Source organism: Aythya ferina (genome assembly GCF_964211825.1).
Source record: "Aythya ferina genome assembly, chromosome: 25".
Lineage (NCBI taxonomy): Eukaryota > Metazoa > Chordata > Aves > Anseriformes > Anatidae > Aythya > Aythya ferina.
In genome coordinates this window covers 4,155,992-4,170,152 of record NC_140323.1, presented here as the reverse complement: position 1 = coordinate 4,170,152, position 14,161 = coordinate 4,155,992, and the positions used below count along the sequence as shown (strand labels likewise).

Genomic DNA, 14,161 nt, shown 5'->3' with positions numbered 1-14,161 from the left:
GTTCCAGCCCCGCTGGGAACGATGTGACAGCCTCACGCATTGCAGGGCCGGGAAGGCAGAGAGCAGAGCTCCCGCGGGTGCCGGAGAGCCCACGGATGGAGACTTCCAAGCCAGAGGTTTTAGAGCATTTCACCAACGTTTCAGCTTTATTGCCCCCTCACCGGCAGCAGCTTCTCATTTTACAGGCATGCAAACGGCACCAGTAAAGGAAGGGCGAGGAGAGTCGCAGGGAGCCTCAGCATCTGGGCAGCTCCCGGGTTGCTCAGCCCCAACCCTGCTGCTACCCATCCTGAAGTGCCAGAGAGCGATTTCGATGAAGCTCCCCGCCCTGCCCTGCAGCCACAGAGCTGACATCCCCGAAACGCAGACCTCACGGGTGCTGTTGTGAATGTTCTTTGCAGCAAAGCACGAGATGAAGGCTCAAAAGCTCAAACTGCTCCAGGTCAAACAAGGGAGCCAAGGAGGAGCTGGCCCACATTCGGAGCGCACACACTCCATCCCAACCCACGGACAGCACCGACTTTTCTGGCCTCTCCCAGCTGTGGCTACAAAACAACAAAAACTCACTTGGAGCTCTCAAGCAGAGCAGAAAATGCAAGGCGTGCCCCAGAGCCAAGCTCCAAACACCTCTTGCGAATCCTTCCTGCACCCAAACACCCGAAGCATCCTTGAGTCTGCGTGCCCGGTGCAAGGTGTCCCACCTTGGTGCCCGATTACACCCACCCAGTGGCCATGCCAGACCCGTTCTGCACACCACAAGACCACGGCACAACGCCCTGCGAGCACAAGCAAACGGAGCAGACCCGCTTTGCTCCAGCCACCCTGCTGAATCACTTACTGCATTGCTGGCGAGGAATTTCCCTGATCCTTGTGAGGCTCAAGCCCGAGAACCGGCGTGCAGCCGCAGCAGCTGCATGCTTCACTCGTGCAGCATCGCGCACCAAAGGCATTCGGAGCCCGGGAGCTGATAATTACCTCCCAGCAGGATTCGGCGCAGCCCGCACCAGCCTTGCCCTGCATATAATTAATGGCACCTCGTGCAGCTAAATGCTTTGCTGCCAGCCAGGCTCTAGCTGCCAAGGGAGAAGCTTTTTCCCCCAGGATGGGGTCAGCTGGGGCGCAGCGGTACCCAGGCTGCGAAGGGGGTGACTCGGGGAAGGGGCCAAGCTCGGCTCCGTGCACCCCAAGCACTGGCAGCGGGTGCTGAGCAGCCAAACACGAACGGTTTTTCCTCATCACTCCCCCCATGGCACAAAGGGACTCAGGGCAGGGTGGAGGGGAAGCCGAGGTAAAACAGAGGGCAAGCTACAAGGCATGGGGTAGGCAGGCAGGGAAGAGGACAGGGAGCAAGACCCTGCACCAAGGGGGCTTTAACCCCCATGAGACCCCCACTGCAGCAGTGTTGTGCTCCCCCCAGTAACACCAGTGCCGAGGCACCGTCACCGAGAGGGGCCCCTAACTCCACAGGACAGCCTGTACCAGGGCACAGGGACACGTGGGATTTGCCTTTCTGAATGGAGAGCTGGGAGATCGCTCCCCCCCACCCCAGAAACGCTTCCCTGGCCCACGCTTCCACCAGCTGTGGGTGGAAACCACTGAAAACTCGCTTTGAGCTGTCAGGTCAAAATTCCCATCCATTTCTCTGGTCTGAGACAAGAGAAGGGCTGAAATTCTTCTTCAATCCAGCCCTGATGTGAAAAAAAATCCCCCAAATCTGCACCTCGGATCCTCTTCAGGCTCCTTCGCCCTCGCCGTGCATCCTGCGTTTCGCTATTTCCCCAGCAGCTTTTAAAGAGCCGGCCACAAAACGTCGAAGAGAGGTGATTTAATTAAAAAATGAGCACAGCCCGCATATGCATCCCAGTTCCTCTGGTAATTAGGAAACAGATGGGGGAAGGAGGGGGGGGGGAGAGGAATCTTTGTTAGGTTAATTGTTTGAAGTCACTAAATGAAATATAGGTGGCCTGATTTCCCTGGGGGACTGTACGCAAACTTAAGTATAGACTTTTGCAGGGAATAAAAAAAAAAAGGGGGTTTTCCCCATGAAGGGCACCAGAAGATTATGACTAATCAGGCAAGAACAGAAGTGATAAACCCCAGGAAAAAAAAAAAAACAACAAAAACAACAACAACAAAGCTCCCCTTTGTAGCTTCAGATGAGGAATTGACCAATCTGATCCACAACTTCATTACCATCTTATTAAAACGCTATTTCCATTTTCCTGATTAAACGGGTGCGAGCAGAAAAGTCTTTGCGGTGCTGGCCGTCCTCCAGAGGCGGCAGCGCTGAGGGGTCAAAGCCCCGGGGGAGCTCGGGTGACACTTTTTAAGAAAACGCTTTGGTTTTGCTTCCCAGAGCCCAAAGGTGCCCTCCAAGGGCGCATCTTCCTCGCAGCTCGGATGTACCAAGAACCCGATATTTTGGAGCAAACACAGCAATATCTCCACGGCTTCCCAGCTCCCCTCTCTCAGCCCTTGTTATTAATGCTCTCTGGATGCCATATGCCAAAGGGTGCGTTCTTATCTCCGCAAACAAGAGGGCTCAATCCTTCCCCCCCCCAAAAAAAAAAACAAACAGCGCTCTAAAACTTACCCTTTAGAGACAGTTACAGCTCCAGTAACTGTAAGCCTCAGCCAGCTGATCAGTGTTACTAATGACAGCTAATTGAATCACAAACCCAATGAAATCTTGGATTTGGGGGGTTATTTCGACTTTCTCCCCCATCAAAAGGCATCGTAGGCACCACGAACCGATCCTGGTCCGACTCCGCTGCCTGCAGCTCTCATTAAGCCCGAGTTGCTGCCGGGTTAATTACACGGCCAGCCCTGCTGATCCGGATTATTCTGAGCAGGCAGCACCCATGGGGAAGCCAGCAATCCCAACCAGCTTTCAAACCCCGGGAAAATTAGAGGGGGGCTGGAAACGAGAAGGATAAGGGGTAAGTGCAACGGGACAATGAGAACAGGATGGGGCCTCTGGATTTGAAACCCTAAGCTCCACTCCTGCCATCCGATTAGAATTTCGGTCTCTGCTTTGCTCAGCACCCAGGCAAAGCTTTCCTGCTGTCTGGTGAAATTAAACCACGATCCGGCCTCTCGTGGGGTAAGCACCAGAGAGGCACAAGTAAAATCTGAGTTTAAGAGCTGAAATTTCTTTTAATCTGCAAAGATGCCTGAGGCAGGTCCTGAGCTGACCCATCCCAATACCAAAGAAAATGAGCACGGCGCGGGGCTATGCTGCAGGAACAGCAAGCAGAGCAGCCTGCTGAGGACATCAGCAACATTTCCGTGGCTGCTGGGGTCGTTCAGGCACACTCAGTCCCCGTGCCCAGCACCAAGAATTATGAGGTTTGCCCTTGCTGTTGTGCCCACCTCCTTTGGGAGCAGGGTCGGCTCTGCCTTGCTCCTCCTGATGGGGCTGCGGCTGCCGGAGGCTGCAGTGTCCGTGTGGCATCACCTAGAGATGCTCCCAGGACATTCCCCTGACCCCAGATCTTGGCTGATAATCCCCAATCCTGACCTTTACAGCAGCACACTCGCACGAGACAAATTGCTGAAGGTTTCCCAGCTGCTGGTGATGGGCAGGCGAGAAGCGCGTCAGGAGGCATGGAAGGGACATCGAGCCTGGCAGGAGGCGATGGCCTCGGCGTGGTGGTGGGTGGTCAGAAGCAGGGCTCGTTGCCAGCAAAAATTCATCCCTGCTTGATGACTGAAGCCATTGGGGATTAGCTCAGCCCAATATCTCTATTGCTTTAAGTCGTGGACAGTGCTAGCTGCAGGCCTGGGAGATAGGGAGTAATGAGGACAAACAGAGGCTCCCCAGGGAAGACGAGCCATGCTCTCTTTTCAGGATCCATGAAATCCCATTGATTGCTTACAGGCTTGCTCTGAGCAAGGAGAGTCCACTGTAGCCAGTTCCTCCTTCCCCCCAGAGGAAGCCCAAAGAGGCTTTTAGAAGCCGTCACGTTTCAGGGATAATTAGCTGCTGGAGAGGGGCTGGCAGTTTGCATTCATGGGGTGAATGCCCACAAGTCAGCAACAAGAGCAGGGAAAATCCTCGACTCCTTGCACAGACCTCACTTGGTGCTTTATCAGGGCCTGAACATGCCCAGGATGGCAGCTGGGAAACAATTCTAGCTTAGCACAAAGCTGTTTATCAAACAAGATGCATTTCTTGTTCCCTGAAATGGCAACACGCAGGAGCTAATTGCCTTCTGCTTGCTTGGCCCTGCAAACCTCCTGCAGTCACACAGGACAAGTTTGGGGATCCTGCAAAGTTTCTGACCAGAATAAATTAACCAGATATCTCTCCTGCCTTTGTCGTGAAGGAAACTGCAAAGACAAAGCGGCTGTTATTTTCTAGTACTTGTACTCGGTGCAGTTTCTCGGTATTGCTTTCCTGCCTGCTGTCCCTCCTTATGGGGCTCCTTACAGATTGCCATGATACAGAGAGAGCAGGAGGCACGAGGAAGGGGTGGGAGCACAGACGGAAACCCAGGAATCTCATCTCACCCATAACCGAAGGCAAATCATCTCCTCTCCAGGAAGACGCCTTTCATCTGCCTCATTAATACTTCAGGCTATATTCTAAAAACCCTCCAAAAGTCCCAATTAACAGTTTAACGCATCTTCAGCCTGCTTGTGAGCCATGGCTACTCTGCTCCTGGAATATTCTCATTTCAGTTATCTTTTCTAGCTTAGAAACTCCTCACACACCAGCTCTGGCCACATCCTGCCTGCACCCCTGGCTCCGTGCAGCATGCCCAGCTGCAGGGCAGGACCAGTGGGTGCTTTGCACCCAAAAGGCACCTGAAAGAGGGGCTTTGGCCACAGCCCAGATCTGCACGGGGGTGCTGAGGACGTGGTCTGAGCAGCAGGAAGGAGCCCGTGCTCTGGTACTGGGTGGTCTCAGGGCTGCGCTGCTGCAGCCAGCAGTGGTGGGATGGAGCCACAGCTGCCAGCGCCGGGCTATAATTAGGCACAAGCACATGCTGATGGCAGCCAAACTCCAAAAAGCCTTTCTTTTGCCCTCTAGAGCCCATTGTTGAAGACGACCATGGATTTGTCACAGATTGCGATTCAGAAATAGAAAGACAATGGCACGCGTTGCTCTGAGCTGCACGGGGTCCCTCGGCACCCGGACAATTAGGATTTTACTCAGGTGTCAGATTCAGTTTGCCTGAGCTCAGAACTGTGTTTATCCCTAAGACAAATCCCCCTCTGCAGCAAGCTCGCAAGCAAAGGCTCATAGCAGCCCGTGGCCAGAGCCAGCCTGGCCGGTCCCGAACCACCACCCCGTCCCCATAGGACATCTGGCCAACGCTGCCCACCCCATTGTGGGAGGTAATTGCGCCCTGGGGCTCCATCTGCCTTCCCACATCTCAACATCTGCTCAGAATCAATAGCAGGGAGCATCGCCAGCACCAGCGGACCCCGCTCGGTGGGACAATAGGCAGCGTCAGGCCGTGCTCTCACTGCTCTTCTCGGCTCCCTGGCACGCAGCTCCCGTGGCTGTGCACGCACCACATCCATGCTGCTTCCCCGTGCTGCTTTATTTTGCCAGAGCCTCTGACTGAGAACCAGGATTTGCCGTGAATCAGTTGGCATACGTTGGCTTGAGCTGAGCAAGAGCAGTATTTTAATGTACTCAGCAGCCACAAACTGAATGTTTTGTGCTAATCCGGTACTTTTAGAGAGCCTCCAGGTTTCTTGACATGAGGAGAAACACAGGCCAGTCTCTGTAACATGGATAGAGGTTGGGAATTGGCACCCAGCTCATCCCCACCATGCCAGGAGGGAAAACATTGCCTTGGCCTGCCAGGGCAGGGGAATGGGGCAATTTGAGACCTCACGTTCCCAGATGGCTACGAGTGTGCTGCCCTGGGCTTCTCACCCAGATAACCCATTGCTCCAGCAACAGGCAGCACGAAGGCAAAGCCTCCCCGTGCAGAGCGTGAGGAATCGCTGCTGGGGACGGCCAGGAGGTTGCAAAGGGGCACAACCACCCAGTGACCCTGTGCCCTGGTTTTGGGGGCTGGCAGCTCTGAGGGTTTCCAGAACACCAGAGACCAGCTTGATTTTCTCCTGGATGAAAGTTCCAGCTTGATTTTCCCTCTGTCAGGCATTTCTGCCTGTTGCAGCAGAGGGAGCAGAGCGCACCCCTCCCGATGTGACTGCACACAGCTACGCCAAGCACTTCTCAGCCTCCAAGCCTCCGCTAGGTAGCATTAGCTCCACTGATGCTCTCTGCCACCACCAGCAGCCCAAAGCCTCCCTTAAGTCAAGTCACGCCACCCCTGCCTAAGCATGTCAGGGATTAGACACTGAAAAGTTCATTAGTGCCATTTCCCTGCTTATCACAGGCTGAGCCCAGCACAGAGGAGGGACAGCAGGGGCACCAAGGGCTGGTCAGCTGCGAGGACGCTGTCCTGGGCTGCGCTAAGTGGAAGTGACACGCTGCCCTGTGCAGCGGGTGGCTGGAGCTGACGCTGTGTATGTGCTGTCTGCCTCAAACACAGGGATGATGCTAATCTCTGCCCATGATATGCACCCGCTGGTCAGCGCGGGTTAAACATCCTCCTGCGCCAGCAACCTGCTGCGTCCCTTCCCGGAGTGCTTCCCCTGATGGGAGGCAGCCAAGATCCCGATGGCACAGGGGGGCTGCTGAGGGAGTGGGAGCCAGCTCCTCGCCCTCCCTGGGGGCAGCGTGGGGCTTGGACACCCCCCTGCTCCTTGCCCACGGGCATGCTGCAGATTTCTCCACATTTGCTGGGTCTGGCTGCCCGCGAACCCTCACGCCCTCAATACACCCTGCAACCACAGGATAAAGTCATATGGGGAGAACTGGGAGTTTTTCTTTTCCTCCTTACTAACTCCTCCTGTTTGAGGACATTTTCTCCATAGAGCTCCTGCCTGGCCAGCTCACCCTAGTACACAGCAATACTTCAACAAAGGATAAACTGGGAGTTTCTCTTTTCCTCCTCATTAACTCCTCCTGTTTAAGGACATCTCCTCCGTAGGGCTCCTGCCCGGCTGCTTCAATCCCAGCACACAGCAACGCTTCAGCAAAGTGGCTCCAAAGATGTCTCTATCACAAGGCAGCAACCTCTGCACAGCCAAGGGGCACCGTGCAGCGGGAAGGCCCCAGAAACCCACCCCAGCACCTCCTGGTCTGCCCTGTCCCCCAGGAGGACACCAGCACGCAGACGTGGCCCAGTTCTGGCACGGCACCTCTGGGCCCGCAGGGACCTGCGGCAGGGAGCAGCTGACTGCAGCAGAGCGTGGCAGCCGCCCCGAGATTTGTCCTCAGGACTGCACCAAGCAGCTGGGGACAGGCCATTTTGTGCCCCACGGCTGCAGTAACTACAAAGATACCCGTGGTTCCTTTGCCCCCAGCCCAGAGCAGGTCTTGCAGAAAGCCGCGTGCTGTAAAAGCTGCAGCCAGGCCTGCGAGGTGCCAGCACAGGGGCTGGAATCCCACCACACAGCACATCACTAAAGGGGCAGCTTCAGGAAAAGAAAAGGGCTGAGAAAAGAGAGAGAGAGGGCTGTCACCCCTTCTCTGTCAAACATCCCCTTCCTGCAGGGTCACACATGGTTACCCTTCTTTTACCTTAACCAGACGTGTTTTTAAGAGGCCACACTGTCACTCAGAGGACTGGCGGGGGAACACAGAACTTTCTGGCCACACACCAGCAGTGCATTCAGCAAGCTGAGGAAGCCCCACGAGTTTCCTTCCCCCCAAGGCATCCCCAGCACCCACCCTGACATCAGCAGACAGAAGCTGACCTCACAAAGCGCAGGCTCCCTCGGTGCCCTCCTGGGCCCTGCGAGCTCCAGCACAGCGCCCGGGGGCCATTGGTGGTGCTGATGCAGGAGGAAGGCCACCAGCCCCCTGCTCCAACAGCAGTGCATTTACAACAGACACCCACGTATTCCCAGGAGCCCCGATATCATTCAGGACTCTCCTGTTGGTTGCAGTGGTGGCTTTCCTACCCCCAGAGTTTGTTTGTTTGTTTTTTTTTTTTGTAACATAGCACACTAATATCAAATTCTAGCAAGCAAAACCACGTCTCAGCTGCAATAAAACAGGAGCTGGGCTACCAGAGGTTCCTGAGAACAAGGAAGAAGATCCTTCAGCAGCGCGAGGAAAGGGAAATGCCATTTAAAACCAGACACTGCTCTGGCAAAGGCCAGATTGAATGAAGACTAAATAAGAGCTGACAAGCTGACATTTGAAAATGCAATTAGCTGCCTTGTAGAACCACCCTGTTATCTTATTGTTAATTATATGTTTGCTCAGTCTAAGAGGCAATACATTTATTTAAAATTCACTCTCAGGCTCTCCTGCTTTGACTGGTCCCTTCAACCAAAGACTCCCGTCCTCCCCCCTCCCCACCCAAACGCTACCTCGTGGGTTACAGCAAGCTTGATTCCCACAACAGGACCATGCTATTGTGTGTTATGTAACTGCCATTATAAACATGATTTTGGGGAAGGCAGCGAGTTAATTCCCAAGGTAGGAGGTGCTTGGGAACAACTGGATGCCAAGGAGAGAGCTGAGGCTACATTAATTCCCCACTTGCACATTCCCAGACAGGTGCCAGCCCTCCCCAGAAGCGATGAGCCCAGTCCCTGGGCTGAATTCAAATAAACTCTTCCTGCAGCCACTTGATCTAAGTTCCGCAATCAGAGAATTATTTGTTATTACACAGGTCCCTAACTCCTCTCCTAATTGTGATAAAGATGTCTTTTAAACATATTAGCGCGATCATGGCCATTTTATGGACAGAAACGTAATCCACATCTGTTTGTCTTGCAAGCCAAGCTAGGAGGAAGAAAAAAAAAAAAGCATGCCAGCTGAGCAAACATAGAGATCTCCTGAGTAAAAATCTGTCAGAAAGAAAGCAAAGGCTCCCCAGCTCCTCCAGCACTCACAGGAACCAGTCCCACCTCCATTCAAAGACCAAGGCTCTGTAGGAAGGTTGGTCTTGGAGAGGGAGGTTAGAGCAGTGAGGCAGATGAGGAAACAGTGGCACACGAAACGTGACATTAGAGAGAAGCCTGCTGGACTGAGCTCCTGCCAGATTAGCCTCCCAGCTGTCACCACAGTCAGAATTCAGAAGAGGTCAACCAGAATACATAGCCGTGGACCCAGCTGCTGATATAGCTGGGGAACATAATTCTGTGGGCCTTGGCATCTGGACACCAGACCTGCCACTGGGAGATGTCAGGCTGGGATGTGCAACAGGACTTTGAAGGGCTCTTTTACTGCACAGATGTTGTCTCATAATAAGAGCAGCCCCCGTGTTTTGTATCAGCTCATGCGTGAATTAACTAAGTTTAGTTTTGCTGGGCATAAGGAAGGAACCACTTAGTTTTGACAGAAAGTTCAGCCTTAGATATTTTAATACAAAATTTATATTCACTAGATGCAGCGGAAGGAGAAAATAAGATTATCAGTTTATTAAGTAGGTTGATTTGACACAGCTTGCAGGATGTTGTTCTCAGTGCATGTTCGTCTGAATAGCTTCGCTGCAGAGGGCATCAAATCCTACCTGGCCACACAGCTGTGAATTTGCAGTGGGAGAAGTGAGAACAAGCCACGACTTCAGTCCCCAGGCATGCTGCGGGACTTGCAACTCAACTACAGGAGACTGCTCCAAAGGACAGTGCCCAGACACGGTCTGGGGCATGCCAGAAGCATCATGAAGGCAGGGCTGGCCTGAGAGGAGCGTCAGGGGTCCCGTGCATGCTGCCACACGTGCACGGCTACAAAGCCTCGGTTCTCTCACCCCCCTCCCTCCCACTGGCTTGCACACATCTGTGAGCACGTCACAGGGACTCGCACAGAAGCCAATGAGCTTGCAACAAGCAGGCTTTGTTGCTGGGTCTGTTGGGAATCTGAAAGCAAGATTTCACGAATCCTGACACCATTTAAGTGACAGCAAGAAAGAGAGCTTTTTCTGTGCCCTTAACTCAATAAGGGCACAGCTCAGCATACAGATGTGTCTTTATCAACTGCAGAGCCACGCTGTGCTGCTCGGCGTGTTAGTAACTCTCCCAGCTATCACAAACAGGGCTGTGTAATTAAATGCAAGGCGGCTCGTGGTACCATACCCTACTGAGGAACTGTTAAGAGCCTGTGGAACAAGATGCGGGCTGTCTCCAAGTCGTAATCAGCCAAATTTCTTTATGAGGAATGGCATTTTTCACCACTCACACACCAGAGCACAGACAGCTCCTCATTCATTGAGCAGACTACACAAAGCTTCCAGAGGCAAGTCAAGAGTCAGGGCTGGTCTTCACTTTTTCAGCTCGTTGGGCGAGAAGGCAGCAATGTAATTTCTTTCCCTCCCTTCACCCATCCCACTCTCAGGCTGTGTGAATATCCAATAAAAGCTACTTGACTGCCATGCCCATAACTGTAAATCTACGTGCATGAGGAGAGGTGCTCAAAGTGACTCAGGGAGGGAGGGCTTCGGTTTGGCTCCTGCTAGTGAAAACCCTTAAGGCAGCAGGACCAAAAAACAATTCTGTTTGGAAGGGACTACAACAGGTCATCTAGCTCAGCTGTCTGCTGAGAGCAGGACCAGCTGTAAGGTGCAATCAGGCTGCTCAGCTCTTCGCCCATACTGGTGATAGGACTAAAGGCAGCGAGCCCCCGGCATGGAGCTCAGCACCCTGGAGAGCGGCGGCCCCGCACTGCTGCGGCCGGGAAGGCTCCGAACCCCCAGGGCCCCAGAGCTCAAAGGGGTCTGAAACCACCCCAACCCCCTGCCTGCAACCCCAGCACCCTGCCTGCAGGTGGGATTGGGTCCCGGGCACCAAGGGCTCTTTGGGACCTTGAACTAAAAGCTCGGCCGGGTGACGCCATGAAATCAAACCCCTGTGGTTCAGCTGGGAAAGTTGTCTCGTAGCCACATTCATGGGATTCTTGTCCGGAGGTTGCTTTGCTGACTTAACTTGAATTTCTTGTAACAGAACACGTATTCACTTATCATCAAGTGATTTGTTGTCTTGAATAGTTTCCTCTGGGAAAAGCTCCAGATCAGGTCTTTTGCGTTCACTTCACACTAATTCCCTGAGTAAATCATTCTTTAAGCATCGCTCCTTGTTGAAACGAGGGGCTGGGATCCTCTCCCAGGCTCACACCACAATGCGTGGGTTTGTGCACGTCCAACAAACATTTACATGGGAAGTGAAAATACTTACATGGGAAAATCTTTTCTTAAAAATCTTTAAGAGCAGGGAGTGTGCATCCTACTTGTGCACCCAGACAACATCAGGACACCAAGCAAATTAAAAGGAGGGCTTGAATGCTTGGTCAAGAGCACTGCTCTTTGTAATGCCCAGAATGCCAAAGCTGCTTTTCCTCCGTAAGGACAAACCATATAATATGGAGGAAAAACATTAAGGTACCTTGTTTGGTAGTTTCCCCATTTTTTGAGGCCCTGCATTCTGTTTTTAACTTTGAGATGCTCAAGGTCATTGGAATAATTGGGAAAAGTAAATATTTCCTAACAGGAAGGGGATTTCACTGCGTTTTATGTCAGATTCAAGGAGAATCCTATCCACCTCACAGCTCATGCTGCAACTGCCAGCCCTGCCCATCCATGCCAGGGCATTTCAGGAGGAACAGAATATGCAGGCTGACAGGGAGACAGTATCACGCTTGCTGTGACTTAGAAAGTCTGTAGGAACCCATCACTCCCCATGCTGGAAGCCTGCAAAATCTCCTGTCAAGGAGGCATGAAGCAGGAGAAAACCTGCCAGGAATTCAAATGAACCTCCAGGATGGAGCAGCTTGCACCGAGGCTCGGGGTTATGCTCTCTGTAAGGATCAATGCTGCTTCCAAAGGTGGCAGAGCAGCATCTAGGACAGCTGGTGCTAGGTAAATATCAACTATACCTACGCCAGGCTTTGAAAATGAGATTATTTGCTGCCTGTGACAAAGAAGGGCAGTGCCACTGGAGCAGGGCTGCAGGAGGTGAGCCCCTCCTGGCCTGCAGGAGCCTTCATGTATGAACCTGCCAAAGCCTCCCAGGTTCTGCTGGAGTCACTGAGCCTGGAAGGTGCCTGGTACCACATGAGATTGAACCTTGACTTTACAAAGCACCCTCTTTACAGCACGGATACTTCTCTGGCAGCCCTAGAAGTAAGCAGCCCTCCAATTAGACTTAACTGAGCAGCAGAGGCAGAGCAATGCTGGCAAAGGTCCTCCAGGTGCTGCTTTTTGAAGCAAAGCCTCCGATCCCTCCCTGAGGCCTATGTCCTGCTCTGCCTGCAGTCAGGGCACAATGCTTTGCTCTCCTGTGCCCTCGGGCTGGGCTCTGTAAGCTGCATTCCTAGGGAGCAGTGGGGACAAAAGGACCCCCTTAGCAGGTGCTGCAAGAGGATGGGACGAGGTCCCCAGGACTGCAGACTGAAGAGAGCAAAAGAGGCAAGGCAAAGACTTGTCCCTGCATTTCATCCTCGGGAACTTCTACCTGGTTTAGCCACGCAAGCCCATCTCTATTTGTTCCGTTGTTAATCCTTTGTCTCCTATCTCATTGACTAGGAATTGTGATCCCCATAAGCAGGGCTGAGGTCTAAATCTTCCTCTGTTCTAATCCATAACAACACAGCAAGGTTTCTTTCGGCTTTGGGTTTAAAAAAATAAATAAATAAAAAAAGAGGGAGGATTATTTAGCATAACAACAACTTCAAGCATGTTCATTCTGAGCTAGGTCTTTAGAATTATGTAACAACTATCCTGGATAGCAAAGGTGAAATAAATAAATGAATAGAAGTTATGACCTGCTTCAGCAGAGGGGAAAAAAAAAAAAAAAAGAGCAGAAGTCATCCAACAATATTTAAAATAAAGAAAATGGGCTTTGAAAGAAGCTACCCACAGGGCAGGGAGACAAGCTAGACCTCTCTGACAAGCTTTGCTAGAGCCTTTCAGAGACTGTACCTGGATACAGCGCTGGGCTGGGGCTGCCTGTTCAGTTTTAAGATACCAGGGAATATTTTGATAAGGGCAAACTAAACCCAAGGAAGCACAGAGATTCTAAGGGGAAGCACCAGCGTTAAAGTTTCCCTCTTGAATTTTTAGAAGCCGCCTTCCAGGTTCTGCTTCTATTCAAATGAAAAGCGATTTTCTATTATATGACTCAGATAAATTAATTGTAAACAACTGTAATGGATTTAGATCCTCGTGATGTAGCTGCAGTCTTTTTTCACTTGCACAAGCCACCCTCTGCATCCACACAGAAACCAGGCGATTTCCCATCTCTCTGAAGCCCTATAACAGTAGGGCTGGAGGAGCTCTGCCTCACCAGTCAGGTTTATCTACGTACGAGGTTAAGTGCTGATGAGATTTGATAGCCTGACACTGCAGAGACAACTACATTAAAACCCCATAAAAGTCAACACACACACATACTAACTCTGTGCAGAGAGGGAAGCTTCAGCAGCTCCTGCTGGAGTCTCACAGCTTCACATCAGCACCACAGAAGTGTCCTGGGGATCTGGCTGCTTAATTTCCCCAGGCACCCCTAACAACCTGAAGTGCAAACCCTGCACTTGCGGGCTCCTGCTTGCCAAAGCACACCAAAAGGAGATGTGGCCACAGCCCTCTGCAGAACCCATGCGAACCTTTGCTCTGCCTACAAGCCTTGATCTCTTGTTAGGGACACCCCATAATCACCACATTTCCACTAAGTGGGGTTAAAGAGATGGCAGGAAAGGATTCAAGGTACTTGGTGGACATGAATAATTCACACAGCAAGCTTTGTCCCAAGGACATGAGGTCAACTGGTCAGGCCAAAACCAGAGCACTGGAAGCAAGGATTGCTTCAGTGGAAACTTAGCTCCTTTTTATCATCTCTTTACCATTCCCCATCAGCATACGAGCTCTGCAGCAGCAAAGGCATTTTGCTTCTTGTCTGCATGCATTCTTCCTTCTCTCCCAATCCCCTCCACGTGCAGCTCTTGGTTTACACTCAGGCTCAGCCCCCAGCACGTTCCTGCTCAAACCTGGGCTCAGCACCTTCCCCATCCACCCTGCACGGGCTAAACCTGGAGGCTTACCCACAGGACTCTGAGCCCTCCTTCATTTAGGGGGTACGACCACACCGAGACCTGCACGCAGGGGCTCCATGGAGTAGTAGCATCCCC

General features: G+C 52.3%; 1 protein-coding gene across 16 annotated transcripts in view; it reads right to left on the bottom strand.

Moving 5' to 3' along the window:
* Nucleotides 1-14,161, bottom strand: part of NFASC (neurofascin) — a 114,745-nt gene that overhangs the window by 68,560 nt on the left and 32,024 nt on the right. Inside the window, exon 1 of one of the 16 annotated variants that reach the window (XM_084497607.1) lies at nucleotides 839-860. The exons of the other annotated variants lie outside the window; for them this stretch is intronic. The gene's annotated coding sequence lies outside the window, so the exon portion shown is untranslated. Of the gene's footprint in view, nucleotides 1-838; nucleotides 861-14,161 lie in introns of those variants that run through there. 16 annotated transcript variants of the gene reach the window in all.